The sequence below is a fragment of the Aythya marila genome (genome assembly GCF_965140915.1).
Source record: "Aythya marila genome assembly, chromosome: 1".
Classification (NCBI taxonomy): Eukaryota; Metazoa; Chordata; class Aves; order Anseriformes; family Anatidae; genus Aythya; species Aythya marila.
In genome coordinates, this window is record NC_139042.1 from 140,742,649 (window position 1) to 140,766,502 (window position 23,854).

The 23,854-nt window shown below is 39.9% G+C and overlaps 1 protein-coding gene across 7 annotated transcripts in view; it reads left to right on the forward strand.

Annotated features, from left to right (window-relative positions):
- The window catches only part of EPS8 (EGFR pathway substrate 8, signaling adaptor), a 132,415-nt gene that overhangs the window by 41,306 nt on the left and 67,255 nt on the right, over window positions 1-23,854 (forward strand). The window contains exon 1 of one of the 7 annotated variants that reach the window (XM_082768328.1): window positions 13,114-13,136. The exons of the other annotated variants lie outside the window; for them this stretch is intronic. The gene's annotated coding sequence lies outside the window, so the exon portion shown is untranslated. Of the gene's footprint in view, window positions 1-13,113; window positions 13,137-23,854 lie in introns of those variants that run through there. 7 annotated transcript variants of the gene reach the window in all.

A 23,854-nucleotide genomic window follows, 5' to 3' on the forward strand; every position in this document is an offset into this window, starting at 1 on the left:
GTCTTGTGTTATCTGTAGTTTCTCACTCAGAACTAGATGAATAATGTGTTTCTGTTAATACCTGTGACTGACTGAATTTTTCTGATGAATTAGTAGCATGAGCCAGCATCATTAGTGCTGAATAAAATATTCAGTTTCTTCTGCTTGGTATTGTCCACAAGGAGTTGCAAGTAATGTCCTAGTACCTGGTTTATTTTTTATCAGGTGTACAGGGCTGCTTTATTCCTGGAAATGTGGAGCTGTGAACAGGGTAAGGTTCAGTGTGAACTTAAGAGTTCTGTAACCTCTGTTAATTGCTGCAATACTTGATGAAGGTTCAAAACTTTAATGGCTGATCCAATAAAGATGTGATAGATAGCAAAATGTTGAAATTGCTAGAAACCCAGTTGTCAAGTACTACAGTCTTAGTAGATAAAACGATGAAGGCTTTATTATGGTGCCTCAATTTATATTGTAGGTACTGCAGCAGAATCTGAAATACTTCTTGGTGCCTTCTGGAGGTGGATTTTTTTTCAATTTTATTTATTTTGAAACTCTAGATGAAAGATCAGTTGACATATAGAAGATGTAAAACTCAGAGTATTTGCTATAATTGACTGTTGCCAGTTTCTTTACCTACAGGATTTCTGTTTAATGCAGCCTAGGCTATAAATGAATTTCCTAGGACAGTTAACTTTATTTTTTCCTTTGACAATCCTTTTGGTAAGTGAGTTGAAATGACTTTCTGTAAGCCATGCAGAGTTTCTTAGTGTTTTCTACTGAGTTTGGGAAGATTTCTTTAGAGGGAAAAGTTTTTAAAAGCTGCTTTCTAATTTTTATTCACAAACAGTTTTTTCCCTGAAAGCTCCATACAGTGCCCTGTGTAACCAAATAGCATTTAGTCATCTAGTGTTAAATACAGGATTACAAAGAGCAACGAGCTAGAGGTTACAGTTGTTTGTATTTAATTTTGAATACTTCATTACCAAACATACATCAAACCAATTTATATTCATCTTTTCAAACACTGCTGTGATGAAGTTGCACAATGTGAGATTTCACTGGGCAATATGAAAGGAGAATATGAACATCATCTTTCAGTTTTGTTTTTTTTTAGTGTGGGATGACAATTTTGGGTTTGCAGGGCAGTTGTCACAGATTGCCACTTCACCGAATTAACTCGGTATTGAGCCACAGCCATATATGCTGTGTGCAGCCATATGTGATGGTGTGTGTAGGTTGTTGTTTTTTTTGTTGTTGTTTTTTTTTTTTTGAGACACAAAACCAATGTCTGTTTCCTCTGTAGCTAACCTGTTTTCTTGTATTGTGTGGGCAGTATGTGTTAAGTAACCAGGCAGCTGCCTGAGGTATTACCTGCTGTTCTCTTGTAAGGAGAGGAACCCTTAGAGTGGGAAACGCTTGTCTAGGCTGGCATTGTGCCACTTGCTGCTGCTCCCCTCCTTGCAGTCTCTTATTCAGAGACATGTACTAGTCAGAAAGACAGGCATGGAGGACTGAATCACACTCTGTGATTTCACGGATTATTTCAGAATAGCCACTTTCCTGCTGACATAATTTAAATTTAACTCCTCTGTTGCACAATGGTTAGGTCAAAGCAAACCTGCAATTCTGGCTTCTGTGGCAAATGCTGCCCTGTTTGAAACTGGGAGTGTGGCAAGGCATCATGTTCATTACCAAGCTCCTAATACTCATCCAATTTCATCCCTGTCGGCGTCCTTTCCATAGCTCAATTGAGAGCCCTTGCTACCATACAGCAGCTGTGCGACATACAGTGTGTAACACAGTGCTGTCTGTGCTTTGTCTTCTGTAGCCACAATGCATTTCAGGCAAGGGAGGGCTGATGGCTACTTTCTCTGTAGGCTTATATGTTGATAAATAGGGATCTGATACAGCTGACATCTCACTGATAGGCTCGAATTGTGTTGAGTAGGATTACGTGTTCCTGAGAGTGCCTCAGGAATCCATGAGCTTTGGCACCTGCCTGTTTGGATGGATGTGCAGCTGGTTAAAGCTAATAATTAATGGAGACAAAATGCAGAAAACTATGGCAAATAAGGAAACACAAATTCCTTCCAAGAAAAGGAAGAGTAAAGTTCAGGATACTGGCAAGGTGTTCGTACACCTGCAGTTTTATAATGCTCCTCTGTAAGCACCAGTCAAAGATTTCAGTTTTTAAACAGGGAGGGTGTCATTCTTTGGTTTTCATGCTGATCCCTCAGCAGTGTTAGGAAGGGACTCTCTGATGTTCTTAGCAAAGGTCACAAGGATCACCTGCTTTGTTATGTGGTCAATCATGAAGTATTGACTGCTAGCAGATGCAAAATATTAAAGCAAGTAAATCAAACACTCAAGTTGTTATGGTTGTGTGTTGCAAAAGTGATCTCATTCTGTCATTTCTTGTCCCGTAGTTTTTCTCACTTAAATAATGCCATTGACTTTCCTTCTTGTGTGTAAGAATTTTTCATATAGTTCTTACTGATATTTTCTGTATGCTTAAAAACCAACATTCTCCTACAGGTGTTAAATTGCTTCATCTTATTCATGTTTTGAGAAGAGGCCCAAAGAAATTCGTATCAGAACTCTTTCTACTTAGTTATTATTCTTACATCGTCTTAAAAACAGAACACCTTTCTATTGTGTGACCAGTTAGAAACATAACGTCTTATTTTAAAATAGTTCATTGCTTAATGGATTCTATTATTTGAAAAACTGGAAAAAAAAATATCAGTCGTAAAGATTTTTCTTCATTACTTTAAAAAGCATGTTTATCTGAAAATGTTTAACTTGTTATGGTATGGAAAATAAAATTACTCAAGCAGCTGTAAGCCACAGTCAGCTTCCCATGTTCCCTCCCTCTGATTTCTTTCTTCTTTCTGCACTTCTGTGTACTCCATCTGTGGGTGTGTGTGGCGAGGGGTATCACTTTCTCTGTTCTCTCTTCCCTGGGCTCATTTCCACTCTTTGTTGGCAAAGAAACTCTTCATTATTGAACCAGGAAAATCAGCCAAACCTTGCAGGCACTGTTTATAATTTATTTTGAAGATGGGGTTTGATTGGGGTTATTGCAAGTGGGAGGAGTTCTTGAAATCTGTTGCTGTTCTGACACTTCACCTTTGGTTTGAACATCTGCTGTCTGCTCTGGGATTTTCCTCAAAATTTCTCAGGTGAGGTCAGTAGTTCACAAGCCTCTTTTAACCAGCCCTTTAGCCTACTGCCTTTGTACCTAGAACCCGGGTGGCCGGGCATAACTCAGTTTTGAGTGCACATGTCCTGTCTTCCTGTTACTTCCAGGACATGCACAACCTGTCACTTGGTGCTCCAAATTGCTCCATACATGGGTGTTACATGCCATGTTCGCTGTTGACATAACAGCGTGACTGTGTGCTGTTGATAGAAATTGTGAGATTAACTTTGTGGTGTACATAGGAAGCTTATGCCCCTGGTGCTTAAAAAAATCTCTTTAGAAAATCCCTTTGACGAGTTTGGTAGGTGTTTAATAGATGCTGTTGAAATGCTAAGGGATGCCAGCACAGTACATGTTAGTGATTTCATGTGCTTGGTTTACATTATCGAGAGGTTTCCTACATGTGTGCACTGGGATTTTTCAAAGCAGTCTAGACAAAGTAGTCCTGTACATTGTATTCATTTCACAAGGAATTCGGCATTCTGTTCTGCTTTGAAAATTTAAATTACCAATTTTTTGTGGAGGGAGGGGTTTCTTATTTTTAGGAGTTGCACTCCTAAAATGCCAAAAGGCATTGGGTTTGCCTTTTAAAAGTCCTTCTAATTTGTGATATCACAACATAATAAAATTGACCTCGGCCTTAGAGGTTTTGAAAAGACCTCTTTAATTGTCTAGATATTTGCTTTGTAAAATAAGTTCTTTACATTGAAATATGCAGTGATTTCATGTTTTGTTAATACTAAATTCATGATTCCTTGAGTTAAACTAACACTGCTACTGTGAGCAGCCGAACTTTGATTTTCTTCTCCCCTTTTACAGTGACATTCATCCTTGTAAGATTATAATGCAATGAATAGAAACCAGGTAAACGTTTACTTATTAAGTGAAGGAATTCTTGGTTAACGCCCTTGGAAAACTCAGTGAGGAACTTCACGCAATACCTAACTCATAAGAAGACGACACCTCTTTGCTGCTATGCAAAGTTATTTGTCATTTAGGGAAGAAGTCAAGCAGCATCTTGAGTGTCAGTAATACCTGACTGTGTGTTTAAAATATTTTTATTTGAGGTGGAGCTCTGAAACAATGTATCATTAGCTATGAAAGAATGTATTATTTGCTATTTTGGTATCAATTATCGTTAGTCAAAGTATGTTACAAAAAATGACTATGTGTCATACATTATTGATAAATATCAGACTGTTAGCCCTTTGACCATTTATAACCTATTGGAAATGAAGTGTCTTGTAAAAGATGACTTTGGGGGAACTTAAAACATTAACATTGGTTTTATTTTGTAGAACTTCAGAATCTGTTTCCTCTCAGATAATGAAAATGTGAGCTGTGAGTGTACAACCTCAATCCTAAAGATTTCCTTTATAGGTATTCGGATTTTTACTTTTATTTGTGAAAAAGTAATGAAGAACATTGCTTCTAACATCTTTCAGTGTACAGTAAAAGTCAGTGTGTAGTGTGTGTGGTGTAGTATGTGGTGGCAGTGTGTAGACTTCCAAGGAGATCTTACAGTAGACAATTTTTTTGAGTTTTGTATTGAAGGAGAGAACTTCTGACCTGTATATAGTGATTTTAGTAGTGCTTATATCGTTTGTAATCAAGCTGAATTTGTTTTTGAATGATGAAGACCTACTTGTTTTGAATGCTGCACTAAACTAAAAGGATGTTTCCATACTGAATTTTACCCCAAATCGTTTTAACCATTGACAGAGGAGCTCTAATGCCAGCCTGTGGTGAGAACAAGCAGGAATGTTCCTGCTTTTTTACAGGCTGGGAAAATGAGACACTGAGATATGAATTAGAGAGGGACCATAGCAAATCTAGTGCTGAGGAGGGAGGAATAAGACATCTTTTTTAAGATAAAGCTTTTTTTTTTTTATTTTTAATAGCAGTGAGGATACCCTTTCATAGGGGTGATGTGTACAAGTGGAACTGGGACATCTCTAAGGTGGAACTGAGTGGTGTTGCCTTTGGTCTGGAAGACTTGAAGTGATGCCTGCACTCTTGTTCAGCTGTGTCCGTGGCCCATCTGACACTTGACCTTTCAGCTGGGATAAAGTTAAGCATCTGTGGTACTGACAGGGAAGTAGGAAGGTGTAGTCTTTTCTCTGAGGAATTTTTATCTAGCCTAACAGATCATTCAAATATTTTTGTGTTGGCTTAGTGAAGTCACTGGATTCAGCTGTAATCTTTATTTAGGATTTAAGTCCGTCAATGGGCACTGAAGATAGCCATGAATTTACAAGGGGAGAGGAGCTCTTTTTAAGAGGGTGTATGGGGCCGTAGGCCACAGGCTTCCTGGAACTGGGGAAGGAGGGAGGAAAGAAGATGGACCCTTTGGGAAGAATCATAGCGTGGGTTTGGATGAGCGTGAGACACTGTCCAGGCCCTGTCCCTACAGTGACTCTGCACAGTTGCTGTCCCTCATTCATTCTTTTATGTGGGTGTTACTGTGCTCACTGCAGCACACAAATCCTCCATTAAGGAATTGGGATATACACCGCAAGGTCATGGCCAGCTTCATGTCTCCCATAGAGAAAGTAAGGGGGAAAAGGTACCTTAAAACACCTCTCCTCTCCCCAGAACAAAGAGTGCAGGTAGAGTGTGAGGGGTATAGGTGTTCTGTGCTTGACGCAGCATCTGGTCTCTCAACACAAGACCTCAGGTATTTTTCTCTCTTCCCTTCCTTTCCAGTGGATCTTGATAAATATTTATGACCAATCTGGACAGTAGCTTAGTGAGCTGTGTGCTCATTTTCATTTTGCTGTGTCCATGGCAGTGACTAAGATGACGTTGAGACCAAGAATTTCTTTGTGGTTTAATTACAGGTCTTGTTGACTTTCCCCTGCTGCTTTTCACCCATCCCTACGGCAGTACTCAGCCAACACCCTTTGTCACCTGCTATCTGCATTTTTAATTAGAGCTGAGTGAAACAAACAAACAAAACACTTATTTCTCTCATGCTGTCATCTGAAACCTTGCAATGCCTGCAAGGCAAAGAGCTTTGTACCTATCCGGGCTTCCTAAATCTGGTACTGAGGACCGGATGCTTCTGGCAGCAGGGCAGGGGCTGGCAGTGAGTCAGGGCTCAGCTGATTGTTGCAGGCTGGCAGCTTGCCCGTGCTGGCTCCCAGCTACCTCATTTAGGAAGATCAGGGACTTAAAAGTAGGAAGAAAACAGCTGCCCATCCCATAGTGACAAGGAAGGGGCTCCTTGTCCCAGAACAGGAAATAGAGTTCAGTGGATCCAGGTATGTTTGCTCTTAAGGTACTGTTGTCACTTTTGTTTCTCTGGTAAGCTTTTTTTTTTTTTTTATTTCTCTAACTGGAAATGGTTGAAGTGCTTATCAATGCATTCTTGAGCAATACAAAAGGTCTAAGTCCAAGCTAACTTATGACACCTTGTTCAGTCTGTATTTTGCTGTACTACAATAATAGAAACTCTTTCCAGTATTTATAGAAACACTTTGTACTCATTTTGTGCACTGTAGAGACAGGATTACGTCTGCGTCCACCTAGCTGTAGTCATGCCATGTCTGGCTAGGTCATTTTCACCCTGAGAAAGCTGAATATTATAGTGGTTTTTGTTTGTTTGTTTTTTAAGTTTTCCTTTGGAACTGAACTTTGAGTGCTGTTTTGTGTACTGTACCCTCACTGTTTGCAGTGGAGGAAACACTGGAGTTAATTTGATAAAGCTGCCAACCATTGACTTCTTCTCATGCCACTGAATTGCCAAAGAAGACAGCAAGAACATTGCTACAGGATCAGAGAAAATTGTGCTCAACTTAGGAAAAGCATTTGGTTACGCTTGGTGACTGGGCAGCTCCTTCTTGTTAACTGTAGGAAGAGGTTTGGGTTCTGAGGCTGCCGTGGTGCTCAGTGGCAGCCGTCACACAGCAGTGACTCACCAATGTGAGCGTGGGGCCACACCTGTGCTGTCGCCAGCTCAGGTCCTGCTGTCAGTGAAAACGGCAGCAGTCTGGTCCAAGAGCCAGACTGGTCCCTCAGAAGGCAGGGGTGCGTGGGTGGCAGGTGGACAGAAAGATGCTCCCAGGTATGTGCTCCCTTTTTTCTAGGAGGCAGAGGTGGTGAGCAGGATAGAAACCCTTCGCCATCTGGAATCAACCTGCAAGAAATTAATGGAGCCAGCTGAGCTGTGTCACTCTTGTACTGTTATGACTTTAGCCCTTTTAAAGTAATTATGCTAGATTTATTATTTTTTCCAAGTACATTTTGATCATTTTGGCTTCTCAGTTCATTTGTGAGAGCAGGCTTTCTGGTCTTCAGATGTAAGTGCGCTGCTGGATATTATTGTTTGACCATTGGAATTAGTCATCTAATTAAGGAGTGGTTTGACCACATATTCTATGTTTGACTAAATTGCTAAGAAATAACTTTGTGAATACTAATGATACTAAATGCAGACTGCATGGTCTGCAGTCCAAGTGCTTGCTGAAGCAGCTGCAACATTTTTGCCTCCAGTGTTAAGCCAGCCCCAATAATGAACGTTGTGATGCAGCAGAAGTGGCTTTGTGCATGAATTATGTGTACTCAAATCCTGATTCAAATGACAGAAGAGAAAGTTGAAAAATCCCCATTTGTTTTACTGTCTGCTCTTTGTGATATGTTGTTTTTCAATAGTTCATATGATATTAAAAAAAAATAAATAATAAATATCGCTCTAGAATGACATGTCTTCTGGAGATTTTACATAGCCATTTAAAGAACATTTTATAAGTTTGAATTGTAAAAAAATAAATAAATAAATAAACTAGGGAAGTACTATGCTTGATCCCTTTCCCCTGATATTAGTACTTCTAGTTCTGTTTTACACAATTCAGTATTTTTAGTTTTGATGCTTCAATAATTTATTTTACAATATCTGTATTAAATAGCTTAAATAACTATGAATATTTAAAAATCAATAAATGTATTAATTTGCAAACAACCCTAGTTGATGTGTTTGAGAGGATTTTATTTTTTTCAATGTATTTTTAAAATGCCCTGAATCTATGAAGCAATGTCCTGTGCATACTGAGCCATGTTAAAGGATTCCCAGTTGCAGCTCCCCTGCCTCTGAGTACCTTGAATTCAGAGAACTACTTGTGTGCAGTTGGCTGCAACCTCATGAGTGGTGATGACTACTTCAGATGCACCACTAATTGCTTTCCTGCCCTTGGATTTATTCTGTCTCTCAATTTCCTATATGTCCCCTTCACCCAGCATTCCCCTTCTCCTTTCCTGAAAAAGGAAACATCAATTTGTCTATGTTTTTAAAATATTATATAATTTCCTTTAGTGCAAAGGTAGAGTATTACTGAGTTCAGCAGATTCAACTGAAACAAAGTTACTTTTTCCAGTGCTGTTTTTAATTATTTTGCTTTATATAGCCAAAAAAAAAAAAAAAGCTACCTTTGGTTAATTTTACAGTGTGTAATTTTCTGTGCACTAATAAAGCTTGGTTTGTACTTTGAAAACTAAGTTGTGGACACTTTATTGTAACTGTGCACCTGAACTTGTGGAAAAAATACAACTTTTTTTTTCAAGTTTCTCTTTCTGAATCCTGATTTTTTTCTTCTCATTACTGTGATGGCTGTTCTGAGATTTATATTGGTGTGTGGCATTGAAGAATACTTGCTTCAAACTAATGAAGCTTGAATTACTTTCAGTGAATGATTAAAAAGGATGAAGTAGCAAAAGCTAGGTTTAATAATTGATCTTTTATTTTTTTAATTGCAAAACACTGAGAAAGAAAAGCTTTGTGTAATAGCAGCTATAAGTCTTGAAGTGAACAGTCTGCTCTTAGAGATGCTTTGAAGTGGGTGTACAGTAGGGATGCCAGTCTGTATTTTATTTCTTCATTTATGGGCATTTTTGTTTCAAAGCAGTTCTGTTTATAAGGATTACAAAAGCACTCTTAGAAACGGAACAAAGTACCAGGATTCACCAGAATAAATGTTTTAGCATCTTAATGTCTTTGCAGTTATCTAGCTTCTGTTACTACTTGTTTTATTAAAAGGTCTGTATTAAGAATTAGTTTACTTAAATTCCAAAGTAAGTAATCCCCCTGTGCTATGCTGAGGTTTTTTTGTTTTGTTTTGTTTTTAAAAAGGGGGGGGGGGGATAATATTATAACTTCACAATACAAAATAAATACACAGGTTATTTTACAGTATCCTTCTTGGATTTTGCAGAAAATCATTGGTTTAGCAGCCACCTAAAACTGAGTGGTTACAGTGCATTTAAGTGTACTTAAGCTGGTGCTGCCATCCATCTGCTCCTGCTTAGGTTTTTAAAAATTCAGCTCTGTCAAAGGGGTCAACAGTTTCTCCTCTGCCGTCAGCAACTTCTTCCTGCCTGAGGTTTTTAGGTGGCTTGCATGCATCTAAGTCCATGTAGTTAGTAACTCTCAACATACAAAATACTAAAAATGCGTAGAACTGGCTGGAGTTTTAAGCTGCATTTTGATATAAAAAAAGAAAACCAATGGTAAGGGAGATATTTGGCAGTTACAATGGGTAACTAATTGAGCTTGGAGACAAGTCCTTTTTGACAGGCTGTGGTCATGTTCTGACTTAGCAGAGCTGATTTATATTGGAACAGAGGAGGAAAACTATGGGATGTGAAACTGTATACAAGAAAAAATATGGTATTTTTGCAGCCCTTGAATTGCAAGCATGGGAACTGTTACCCTTAGGTAATTAGCTGTCCTTTAACTCTTTGATTACCACCATGGGCAATAGTGACCTGGTGTTCCCCTCAGCATTTGCACACTGTCCGGTGCTTTGCCTCTTTCCCTTGAGCCAGTACTTCCAGCGGGGCTGGATGCTTGCCTTCAGTGCTCTTCAGTCTTATCTTTCCTGTCCTTCAGTCTGCCAACTTTACTCATATTTAAGAGCCAGGCTAGTGAAAACCTTGTAATTGAAAGTGTGGAGCTAAAGACAAAATGAGGAGGAAACTGGCTTGTAGCAGCCTTTCCAGGAGTAGGATTGAGTAGAAATCCTGATGAATAAGGTTTCAACCTTAATGGTTTTTCTGTTTTAAATGCCTTTTTTTCTTTTCCCATTCCATTTATCAGTACTGGTTTTCCAGTCACCAGTTCTCTTCTCAGGAAAAAACAGGGTAGGCAAATTTAAGTTGTGATGAAAGAGGCATGGAGAAACACAAGTAAAAGAATTCTTTATTCTTGGAGAACTTCATTTTTTCTTCCATCTCTCTCTCTCTCTTTTTTTTTTTTTTCTTGTAAAAAGAAACAGAAGGTCTGTCTTCGCTTCACAAGGAGAGATCTTCTTTCAGCACTGTATTGAAGTACAGTGTGCTGTTAATCACTTATGTGTTTTGAGCAGGAAGAAAAAATCAGTCAGGTTATTCACTTCTGTGCTCAGTCACAGAAATAAATCTGAGACATGAAAGTAGGTATTTTGGTTTTGGTTTTATCCAAATAAAGAGAGAGGGAAAAATATTATATGTTGGTGACAGCTTTAATGCCCACATGTGAATACTTCAGTAACCATCATGTCATATAAATCCCAGACACCTGTCCAAACACCAGAATTAGTCTAGAAAAAATATTGTTATTTATTTTGCTACCTGAATTTAGTGTATGCTAAAATCAGTGTTTGCAGCTGAGCTTAAATACGTTTTAATTCTGTTTGTACTAGCAAATGGTTGAAAAATCCAGCACTATCATACTGATTATGAGTTAGGACACACAATTTTTTTAACTTCTTAAACAGAAATACAGAATGATAACAGACCAGTGGATGTGTTGAACCAAGAACCTGCCCGTGCAGGACCAGTGCTCTTTCAGTCTGTCTGCAGGGGCAGGGGTGTCCTTACAGGCTCAGCAGACGCTCCTGCAAACCTCTCATATGGCCAGAATGAGTTAAATTTCAAAAGCTTTTGCTGAACAGTTTTCCTGTTTCAATATTGAAAATGCTTATGTGAAACAACCAAGGGCATGTTTTTCCAGGGGGACCGAAGACTCTTAAGCTTTTGAGCCCATTAGCAGCGGCTCTTGCTCAGTTTGCATGCAAGCTGTGCAGACCGGGCGTGCATCCTCTCTGTTCCCTTGTGGGGATGCTGCATCTGCTTTGGAAGAGGCATTTGAGGGACTGCTCATGGCAGTGATTCCTGGATGAGGATGGATTAGTAGAACTTCAGGCCAAAAAAAGCATGTTTTTCAGCAACTTCTTTTTTCTCTACTTCCCTAGGAAAGGGTAGGAAAGCACCCAAATTCTTTCTGAATAAGTGGATTGAGCAGTGAAGGGCAAGGATGTTCCAAAGTTCTGTTTAAACAAACACAGAGCCCTGTAAAGCTTTAGTCACAATCATTTCAGAAAGCAGTTGATTGGATCAATGACTGTTGATTGGAAATACGAAATGCAGGTGGCAGAACAACTTTTAAATTCGGAGAGGTGGAATTGAAGGGATTCTTGCTACATATATAACACATTCCTTCATCACCTTATTTTCACCTATTTTCTTCCCTTGTTCATCCTCTCCTTTGCCACAGAAAATAGTGGTGGTGGGGTGGCGCTGAAGATATAGGCCAGTAGGTAGAGTTGAGTTATGGAAGCAGAAATGATGTCCTTAATGCTTGTTAAGATGCTGGGTCAACTGTGTGGTAAATTTATAAGATGCAGATTAAGATACCTAGCCAGTACAACAAGCAACAACACAGCTGTGTTAGTATAGTGATGGCCAGGCATTGTGCCTTTTAGGACTGGACCAAATATCAAAATGTACTGCTGTGGAAATAGAACAGTTTGTGAGACATCTTCAATGTATTTCTTCATTGTACCGTATGGATATGTGATCGGGACTCAAGCAATGCACAAACACAAAAGCTAATTATACATAAGGTTCATTTAGCAGGTAGGAAAATGTCCTTGCTTATGTTATGCTCATCAAACCCAAACAAGGAAACTAATTGTGAATTTAAGGGAACATCCACTGATACACTCTGAAGGTTTACTTCTCTGTCTTCCATATGAGTCATAAGAACTGGCAAAAAAACAGTGATTCCTTGTGAAACAAAAGGGAACCACATGCTGCCACTAGGCTGTCAGGGATATGCAAGGACATATTCCCACAACCAGTCTGACGCTTGCTTCCTGACTGAGAACACATGCTTTGCAAAGTCTCATGTGAGAGAAAGTAAAGCACAGAGAGAAACTGCCTACCTCCTGGGGTGAAGCTACACTTCATGATTTAGGAGGTTTGAAAGGAAAAAGTTGCAAAAAGTTTCAGAAAGGTGGAATGTGGCAGGCAGGGATAACCCCTTACCTGCCCTGAGAGAGATATAGTAGTTCTCTTATGCTTTGGAATAGCAATATGTCTTGCTTTCACAGTAATTTCTCACCAAAATAACCATTTATTTTTAACATTTTTCATGATATTCATATGATGACATTTGAGTTACTGTAACTTTCTGAAGTGCATATGTTCAGAGTTACACGTATGTGTGTGGATGTTGAACAGGTGGTATCCCTACGCATTAACAGAGAGGCATTCAAAAACAAACTTTCTCCCATACTAAGATGACACATCCCAGGCCTGCAGTAGTATCAAGATGTATTGCAGACTTGCAGTCCTATCACCTGCCGTTAATACTTTAATACTTTTCCTGGGACACACGTTCATGTTGCGTATCTCAGAGCAGCTCAGACAGCTGCCTTTATTATCAGGGTGAAGAAGAGGTAGTGACAGTAATATATAAATGCAGGAAGTTAAGCCTGTGGGAGAAGTATTTGCTCCTCACCCCTGGAGTGGAGATCTGACCAGAGCTGCCTTGGCTTGCAGGTAGGTGCTGGCAGGATTCAGTCCTGGACAAGAGACAGCTCCTCTGAGCCTTGAGGCATGGAAGCTGCAGGGCTGCCTTGGGCTCGTGATGGCTGTGCTGGTGTTCATCCCATTAAGACACAGCCTTCCATGCCAGGTAAACGTGGACAGCATCTCATTCTTGTAGGAGCTTCATGTAGCTAAAATACTTAGCAGCTTGAGACATAAAAAGCCACAAATTTGAGAGAAGTTAATTTAGCTTATTTTGTTGTATGCCAAAACCTGTTCGGAGGATCCAGCAGAAAGGACATCAAGCTCTAATCTGCTTTGGCAACATTTTAAGATACTTTCAATGTAAGGTAAATATTTTGTTGATGTGATGTCAACCATCCTCTTAAATTTGAAATACTGAAGGAATGGAAAGCTCTGACACCAATAATAATATGAAACTTTTAGTGGTTCTATTTCTGTTCTCTGCCCTGTTTTTTGATTCGCTTTTTTGTGTCATGAAATGAAATGGATTTGATGTATTGTGAGTACAAATGGAGAGTTCTTAGTAATATATACATACGTATGTGTATATATTAAGATATACTGCCTGCTAACTCGGACTCTGTCTGTTCAGTAAGATGAACAACTGTGTTTACTGAAGAGTTTGCTCCTATTTCAGTGAGGCTTCTTAGCTTAAAGAGTACAATACTCCTTGACTTCTTTATAAGACATTTCAGGCTTCATGTCATTACTTTTGGGTGAACTTTCTGAGGAAATAGCAGAGTGGCACTAGATAAAAGCACTGACTTTTACTGAGATACTAAGATACATGCACATCTAGATGTACGTATGGTACATGCTATGTTTAATTAAAGAGAAATAGTTGGCTTTCAGGAACTTCAGGTCAGATAATGGTAAGAAAATAACGGTGATGTATTTTGTCTGTGTCCTGGGAGGCTGTGGAAGCTAGGCTTCCTGTTTTGCTATCTGTTTCTTCTTTAAGAGGCCCCCTTATCTCTCCAGCGTCTAGGTTCCAAAGAGCAGGCACTGCCACTAGCTATTTATACTAAGTATTGTCAAAATAAACTTCAAAATATTTTAAAACCTCTCTTTCAAGCATACGTTTCCTCTCCTAATGTTCATAATAGTTTCTAAAAAAGTGGTAGCTTGCCAGTTGCTGAGAACTTGTGTGGCCTGTTTCTTTTCAATCATTTACTAACCAGTCTTGTAAAATATTATTTAGTCTCATTCTTTTAGGATCACAAGGTACAATAGATTTTCTAGTCTATAGCCTTGACTGAGATGATGAGCTGCTATTTATACGTAAGATGTGTGTTTTTTTATTCTACATACTACATGTGTAACCTACACATATAATAAACTTTGGCAAGAAAAAACATTTGTTAAATGTTTTTGTACTAGCGTATGTGCTTGTTTTGTTTCTGTAGTTTTTCCCATTTAAGATTGCTTGTATCTGCAGCATTTTATGAGGAAAAGCTGCAGTGCTTGAATCGGATAGTGATTGTTTAAAAGTAGCTTTATGAGGCTGGAGTTTCTGTTTGGCTCTAGATTAAACATTTGCCAATCTCATAGGCTGATCTCCCTTCCTGAGCGTTTTCACATCATAAAGTTTGTGCAGACCAAAGCGTACTCTGACATCGTTGCTTTATCATGTTACCTGTTAGTGAGTGGTGCAGTAAGGACCATCTGGATATGTAATTGAAAATTAATGAAGAACTTTGCTTTATATATGACACAGCAGTGTTCAGTTTGCTTTGCCACAATAGCATTAATATCCTATTGCAAACAGGCATGGAAGTAGTAGACCTTATTTATCTCACTAGGCAGCAGCAATCACTCTTGACTACACACAGGAGCCAGATCTGCTGAATGCGGAGATGCCTTTTTTATGTTGTTATTTATCAGACCAGAACTGCTGCCTTTACTCTCAAAGCAATTTATTTATTTATTTTGGAGATGCTATTTTTGCAGAAGAAGTGAAGTGTAAACCAATTTGCAGAGAAACAGCATTCAGAAAAAGTACTTCAAACATGCTTTTATTTTATGAAGTTATTTCCTTCATATTTTTTTCCCTGTTATTTCAATATCTAACAAACAGGTTCAAAGAAACATGCTATTTGGTGAAGTCATTTGTATGCTGCCCTGGAGCTGTTGATAAAATGCCTGTGATAAAATACTTGTCACTATGTATAGAAGTGAATCAAGGTAGAGTGTAGCACATGACCAGCACAGGGTTTTCAGATGCTTCATTTTATTTCTATTTATTTTTGTATATGCAAAGTGTAGTAACTTTATTTTTATTATTTTGTCTGTGGACAGAATTGCAAGAATGTTAATAGTTTTAGTAAATGCACGAGAAGAGAAAACCATTGTTGTAAATAAACAATGGGTTATGAGGAAAAGAGGAGCTACAGGAAATTATATTAGAGCAATGCCTTGTCTGGGTGCTGCAAGAAACTTTGAGATTCAGCATTAATTGGTGAAGAGAATAATTGCTACCAATTACTGAATAGATAATGTTTTAACCAAGGGGACAGGTGTGGGGGCAGAGGCAGGTTCAGGAGTAGCTGGTGAGCCAAGCCAGGCTGGGCTGATGCTGCTTACCCTCAGCAGAGCTTCCTGGGATGCTTCTGCAGCCATGCCAGCGGCTGGGCTTACAGGAAGCTTCTTATTGATGCTATTTAGTGTATGATCTGTGGCTCTTGGCCTAGCTTCTTACCATGGCTTTGAGACGTACTCTGAGTCTGGAGAGCATGTGGCATACAGTACTTTATTTGCTTAAAATGAATTTGAGATTACTTAAGTATAGAACAATCAATACAAAGGCTTGTCTGTGAAAGAAGCTGAGACCTGAGTGTCCAGAAGTTTGGAAATCACCACTCTTGGATACTAAGAAGAAGCTGTTAGAACCAACTTCTTAATTGTTGAGTTTTTGCTTACTCACAGAAGACAGGGGAAACTCTAAGAGGCTGGGAAAGGGCAAAAATACAAACAAACTAAACAATAAATGCGATCTGCAAGAGAATGAAAGGATTTATGGTAGTTTGCAAAGTGAAGCACATGTGAGAGTACATGTGAGATTTGAACTCTCCCCACCCTCTTCCTCTTACCCTTTGTGTATTGCTTTGTTTTGCATTTTCTTTATTTGGTTTTGAGTTTGATAGTTTTAAGATGCTTATGTTATTGCTTCCTTGACTTGCAGTGAGGGTTCTTGAAACTCCTGCATCTTCTTGTAAATTGCAAGACTTAAACATTTTTAATACAGTTGGTTTTGTTTCCAAAATGTAGATTTATTAAAATCAAATAGTGAAATAGTGTTTTAAATTCCTTGGTGAAATGACCCACCACTAAGGTCATTCAGCTGTGCTGCGGAGTGGAAGGGTCAAAGGAAGAATGTTTTCAGTTTGCTGTGAACCACTATTATCACTAGGGATTTTAAGCAGTGTGATTTGCTATAGTATCTGTGATTTGCTCAGAACGTTGTTGCTGTTGCTGGTGGAACAACAGTTATTTGATTTGCCAGTGTGGTCACAATGTGAACAGCAAGATTTGTTCCTGTCTGTTGGACACACCTTCCAATGCAGTTTGCTTTCAATGCTATCCTGAGTGACAGGATAGGGAACTATGACAAACTGTGGTGTAGGATGGTCAAACCATTAAATAATGTACAGCCTGTTCCACTTGGCATAGCTTCTTATTGTAGCCTCAGTATGTAGACAAAACCAAATGTATCCGGACATATTGAGGGGCTGCAATGCTCGCTTAAAAATGTGTGTGTATATATATATAAAGATATTATATATGGATTATGTACGTATAAATACATACATGGATTGCACTGATCTAAAATGATTTTGAATCCATAATGAAAATTACAGCCTGAAAAATCATCTGTGATAGATAGTAAATGTTCATTCCCTGTTTTACGCCAGAGGACAGCGTTTGTGGTAACTCAATCGCTCTCCTCCTCTCAGCCCCATAGTGAGGCCTTGGCTAAGGGGAGTTGTATAAACAGCTGCAGCAAGGCTCTTGTAAATACAGATGTCTTCCTGAACTGGGTTCTCTGGGTCACCAGGGACCATGCAAGCTGTACTAAATGGGTTTACAAGAACCTCTCCATGTGTCAGCCAACTGAGCTACACTGCTATCCACCAGAGAAATGCTGCTTTGACTTCTGGCCCCGATCCTTCCCCCACTACACTGTTCACCTTCCTCCTCTGCTCCTGCAGCTTTCTGTCCTTGCTCTGCCGCTTTCTTCTCAGCCCATTATTCCTAACAGGTTTCCTAAAATGCTCTTGAACTGTGTGTGATTCACAGGTTGGCAACTGTGCTCTTTAAAGATCTTCACTTCTGCTCTTGATCCTATTAATCCAATCAGTAATAGGATGTAAGCGCGGGACCAAGATGGGATAGCTTATTTTGTCAGCAGTCAGGAACTAATTGTTGATCACTTGCAGAATATCTTGTGGCTTGAGGAGTCATTTTGATTGTGTTATACAACTCATAGATCATATCTTAGTTTAACTTCAAAGTTAAGGCCTTGTTTTGAATAGCAAGTTGGACTGGATGACCTCCAGAGGTCACTCCCAATACTAATTGTTCTGTGATTTATACAAGTCCAGAAAGCATAATACCGTTAAGGAGCAGATGCTTCAAGTCAAAGAACTGGTGAATGTAATGCAGAGTCAGGAGGAAACAACAGGTGACTTACAAGCTAAAAGATAGAAGTTAAAGATCTGTGCCTCTTTTGCAGCTTAAGACACTTGTGGGCTGATAGTCAAATGCTACTGATGTACCACTATGTAACTGATAGATCCTAGAAGTAAAGGTCTGTGTGTATATTTGTGTACTGGGTCTAGCTGGAATGTTAACTTTCCCGGCAGCAGCCCATACAGTGCCGTACTCTGTACTTGTAGCTGGAACAGCAGTGTTATCACACCAGTGTTGTGTCTACTGCTGAGCAGCAGTGGCACAGCATTGAGCCTTTCTCTAACCCTCCTAGGGGGTGGGCAAAAAAGTGAGGAGAGAAACATCACTAGGGCAGCTGACCTAAACCAATCAAAGGGATATTCCATACCATGTGGTGTCACACTCAGCAATAAAAAGTGGAAACAGGAAGAAGAGGGGAGGGGTGGGCTCTCGTTGAGAAGACGTCGGTCCTCCTCTCGAACACTGGCTGCATACGTTGAGGCCTTGCTTCAAGGACGTGGTCAATCATCACTCATTTGTGGGAAGTAGAGAGTAATTTCTTTCCTCTGCACTTCCATATAGCTTTCATTTATTTTGTTTGTTTGTTTTCCTCCCTTTTTTCCCCTTTCCCTTTTATTTCCCCTTAGTTAAATTGTTTAGTTCATGGTAGTCTTTATTTAATTATTATAATTATTTCCCTTTAATTAAATTATCCTTATCTCAACCCGTGAGTTGTTCTTTGCTTTACTTCTCCCCCTCCTCATCTAAAGGAGGGGGAGTGAGAGAGCAGTTGTGGGGTTTAGCTGCCCAGCACGGTAAAACCACCACAATTTGGAATTAATTTTGTTTAACATTCTTGTTCTTAACTCTCCTAAAAAGAGAGCAAGCTGTACAATGTTTACTGCTAAGGATATGTAAGTATTGTGTGAGGGGAAAAATCAAGGTTAAAAGAAAAAGGACCAATTTGCAGCTTTTTATCATCTCTTATAACTCATTTATATTCCTCTACACCCATTTAAAAACAGTTCAGTAGGAACACGGCAATCCCACTTATTCACCAGAATAAAACTTTCAACAGTAATACATTGTTGTAGTGATACATCTCTATTTATTCATTTTGCACTTGATTCGTGCTGGTGAATCACTGATCTTTGATTTTTCATGCAACCAGGTATTTGTTTTGCTACTATCATCATGTGGCATAAGCACACCATTGCTTGTCTATAATGATATGTGTTCTCCTAAAATGTTGGTGCTACAAACATTTTTCATTTTTTTGTGGTCAATGTACATTAGCTACTAGTACATAACATGGTATTTTTTTCCTTGAAGTAGAACAAGAATAACTTGCTTTTGGAACTTGACCAATAAATACAAACCTAAAACGGTAAAACTACCAAATTGAAAGTCAAATCAACATAGGGGCTAATGACTGTTTTATACTTTCTGATATCATTATAGCTACTTAATATCTGGTCTGAAAATACCTTTATTTTCTGAAGATGGATGCTGAAGATTTGCTCTTTTAATTTCTATTATTAATGCCTGTATTACTCAGTTACACGCCCCCAAATTGTGACCTTCTTGTGACTCATGAGACACTTCGACTTCTTTTAGATCCTCTTGTGAGTGTGCTGACTCCAGTGGTGCAGGCTGTCCACACAAGCCATGCCATGAAGAGTCCAAATATTGCCCTGATTTGTGCCTTAATTTGTGTGATGCAGTTGCGTTTCTCAGTGTTCTGTTTATCCTCTTTTCATTCTTTTTTTTTTCCCCTCTTCTTTTTTTGCCAACCATAATAGTGGGAAGAAATAGTCTGTTCCTGCATTGAGTGGGAGATACCTTTAGGGCTGTAATGGGTGCTGCAATAAAGATAGAAATTCAGAGGCATGTGGGATGACATCTATTCCAAGCCGTGGAGCATGGCCACCAGTTTCAGGTTCCCTGGTCACTGGGGGATGGTGGGAAGCAGGTCGTTCTGCACTGCCAGGTGCACCCTCCAGCTGTGGTCTGCTTTGCTAGAATCAATTGCCAACATCCCTGCCAGGTCTCTGGGTTGCTTTGTTGCTAACAACCCAGAGGTGCCAGCTAATATTGCTGCCCTGGCTCCCAGGTTTATTGTTTTCGGAAACCTTTGGGTGTGTTTGGCTCAAGGGGAGTGTTATTTTCCTGTTCTTGCCCTGGCACACACCTGTGTGGGTGCAGGAGCCCGTGCTCGCTGCTTGAACACCTCTGTAGCCTACCCACATCTCCCCATCTCCCCAGCCTTTGCCCCAACACAAGTCATCTGCTGAGCTGGTGCTTTGGGAGAGGATCTATGCAGTGGAGGAGAGACATGCAGGTGGAGCTGGCCACAGCCAGCATCAAACAAGGGTTGGTGTGGTCCGTGGGCTGTTGGCAGGCTTTCTGACACCAGCGCACAGTGTGTGCAGTGGGTAGGGGTCTCATGGGGTGGCTTGGCTGCCCAAGCCAGGGCTTGAGCAGCAGCTTCTGCTGCCTGGGAGGGCTTTCACTGTCAGCACTGGCTCAGAGAACTGCTGGTGTGTGCCTGATAACCTCTCCTATTTGAAGATTCAGTGAAGAGACTATCAGCTTATGTTAGCCCTTCTGATTTGGAAGGTACCTTCCCTTTCTAAGCAGATATGTTTGTCCTCATTATTTTTCTAGCTCATAAGGTCCACCCCTTGTTGCTGTTTAAGGGTGGATATCTCCTGCTACTCACCTTGCAGCTCTTACTAGGTGCTGGTGGTTGCACTACAAAAATAGCAACCGGTGACTTATATTCATTTGTGGTGATAAATGACCTTGGAATCAAGTCTGTCATGAAATAAACTGTAAATAATTAAGCTTTACCTTGTGAAACCCTCGCTGAACCCAGGAGATTTCTAGTTGTAATCTCATAACAGTTAAAGTCTAAATCACTTCCTAGAGACTGTGCTTTTGTGCGGTAGTCAAAACAAATAAAAATTAAATGCTATGCATACCTTTTTTAATGTACATAACACAATACCCACCATACACAGCTAAAATATATATATATATAAAAGCTGATATAAATACAGAATTGTTAAACTTCAGAATAGGAACAGGCTCTCAAGCTCACTGTCTCCCTATTATTTTATTCTGAATATCTGTCAAAACTATGAAGTTTGGGCATCTTGAGTTCCATTCCAACCTGATATTGTCAGTTGAAATACTTGTCATTCATATCCAAAGAAAAGGGGTGGAAAGGTGACAAGGGTGCAATTTTTCGAGAGTAGGGAATGAAGTGGAAGATTGAAAGTCTCTGAGAAGAGTAAATTTCCCTTCTAAAACTTCTCTGCTAGTTCGGAGTATTGAAAGAGTCCAATCATTTCTCCTGATTTAGGTTTTTAAATCAAGCAGGACTAATATTTTGGGAGTTCTGAGCAGAACTATCCGTGAACATTAATGCTCAAATTACCCAGTGTGGGATTTAATCCTGGGAATGAGCATATTGTGGTGAAATAAATTATTTTCTGAGGTATTTGGAAGTGAGTCGTAAAGATGACAAAAACATCCAGCTGACTGCACTACTGTGCACAGAAATATTACTCATGCCATGTTTTTCTTTGAGAATCATCCTGGTGTGAGTCCCTTGATTGTTATGAAATCGGAATCTTTTTCAAAATCGGTATTAAGAAAAGGCTGATGGAAGCTGATTGATTGATCTATGGGTCCTTCATCCCCTTTCCCCTCTCTGGAAATTGGGTAGAGGGTGAGAAGTGAACCCGTAGCTTCATTGGGAGAGAGACTGTTTTGCATCGCATGATGCTCTTTTACACTTTTTTTACACTTCTAATTCATATCTTAGCATATCTTGTAGCTGACTGAAAAATGATTTCAGTTTCCAGGCAGTGTCCATCTTAGAAATGTGTTGTGACTACCTGTTGCATCCCACTTCTAAATAGTTCTGAAATGTCAACCTGTCTTCTAACAGGGTTTTCAGTAATTTTGGTAACATTATGAACCTCCTTTTTCTACTTTTATTGTAATTTGAAATATTGAGCTGTGGCTTCAAGTATTTTTTATATTAGCAATCAACTTTCAGGTGTTTATCTTCTGTGTACAACAAGACAGGGATTAAAAAAAAAAAAAAAGAAAAGAAAAGAAGTGAGATTTTTTCCTCTACCCATCTTTGTAGGCTTGGGGAGAGCAACACAACTAAGTTTATTTTTGTGGGATATGGACAGAAGGCAAAATATATTATTAAAAAATATAGTGTAGAAATGCATTTCTCTCTAGATAATACACAAATACTCAAAATTACATTTTACTGCTTACAGTTGCCTTGTGGCTTGAAATATATCCCAAATTCCTCAAGTTTTGTGCAATCTTTTCTCTTTTATAGAGGAATGAAAATGCACGAATTTGGAGCTGTGGCTTCTTCCTCCACCCATCGTAGCCCTTTGCTCCTGAGCAGGGGGTATCCAAAAGCCATTTCTGGTTAATGAAGCACCCTGTGCTCAGGCCAATAGTGTGAGTTAGGAACGAGAGATTTATTCCGTTCCTTGCCTCAGCTTGGAAAGTTTGGAAAATCATCTCTGGAAAAGCATTTGCAGTCAGTTTGGCAGTAGCTTGTATATCACTTGTGCCTAGTTTTCTGCATCATGTGTATCATCCTGCTTTGGAGTGCACTAGAGCATGACAAGGAGAGCTGGATAATAACAGCCTAACATAAGGGAAGTGCAAAGTACATGACACTACACTGTACGCTCTTCCATTTCATGAGCACATCCAGAAGCATCTCATCTCCTCCTGAAAAAGCCCTCATTAGAGCATCCTTATTATTATATATAGAGGGCAACTTAAAGACTTGCTTGGTAACCACTCAAAGAAAGTGAAATCTTCTGGAGTTTAGTGCGTTTGATTTAATTGCAGAGAACGAAGAGGCTGTGTGATGTATACCAGAAGTTTGAAAGGAGGGCCATTGATGCCGCTGGCTGAGTGCTGCCAGATCACTTTGTCCTTTCCTGTCACAGACCAGAGCCCTCTGGTCATGTGCATTGCAGCTGCATGGCTGCATCTGCTAATGATTAAAAGCAAAACGTATGTTTAGTGTTGCTTGAGCTTCTAGATTGCACCAAGCTGGAGGAAGAGAGTAGTGCCTGGCAAACTGGTGCCTCTGCTTCAAGCTGCCGTGAAAGTGTTCATGCAGGAGAGGTGATGCTCTGTGCATGCTGAGGAGCAGCCATCTGCTAAGCAGTCCAAAGCCTGGCCAAGGAGCCCCTGGAGCTCACCAGTTGATCTGGGCAGCTGGAGAAGACGTTAGGACACTGTTGTTTTTGTCTGTCTGTATGTTAATGGACACCCTCCCTCCCCACAGTCGATAATTTTCTCATATGTTCTTCATGGAGGCATGCGAATATTCTGAGGAATTCTTCCAAACTGAGCTGTTTGTGTTCTTGACTGGGAAAAGGCAGAATGAGGAAGATGGGGACAGCAGGGCTTGATTTGAAATTTGGCTGCAGATGCCCCGATTTGAGCCTAAAAATGCATGCACTTTTTCCCCATTCCTAGAGCAGAAGCACTTGTTATTTCCCCAAATGAGTGTTGATATTAGCATGACTCAAGGCTGTCACTGCAATCCCTGTGCACCTTTTCTTTAGCCAGGTATGAGAATCCAAACCAAGGGCCCCTGCAAATGCCTTGCACTATCAGGTGTGATTCAATTAATGTTTCTCTATCACAATTTTGACAGGGTAGAAGAGGACCTGATGGGTGCAGGTGCTGCAGGGTTGTGTGAGCAAGAGCAGGTGGTGGTTGTGCCCTCAGAGGACCCTCCTGTGCATCAGATACACTTTCTTTCCTTTGGGTACTAGATTTTCAAGAGGAGCTGCTCCAGCAGTCGAACTGGAGAGCAGTCAAGGCTTGTGCCCAGGGGACGGGTCTGGTCACAGGAAAAGGGCTGAATTCGCCTTCCTTCTCCATCTCTACCTTCTGTAATCCTCCACCTCCTCAAGCTGATTAGAGCACCCAGCTGACCCTGTTTTTATGTTTTAAAATGGGAACATACATCTCCCACTAACGTCACCTGAGAGGTTGGCACTGCCTGTGGCATTGCCGGCAATTTAAATCCGCTTGGAAGAACTGAGTCACAAATCTGAATAATAGCAAAGGAAGCAAATTTTTTGGATGTGTACTTTGCCGAAATGT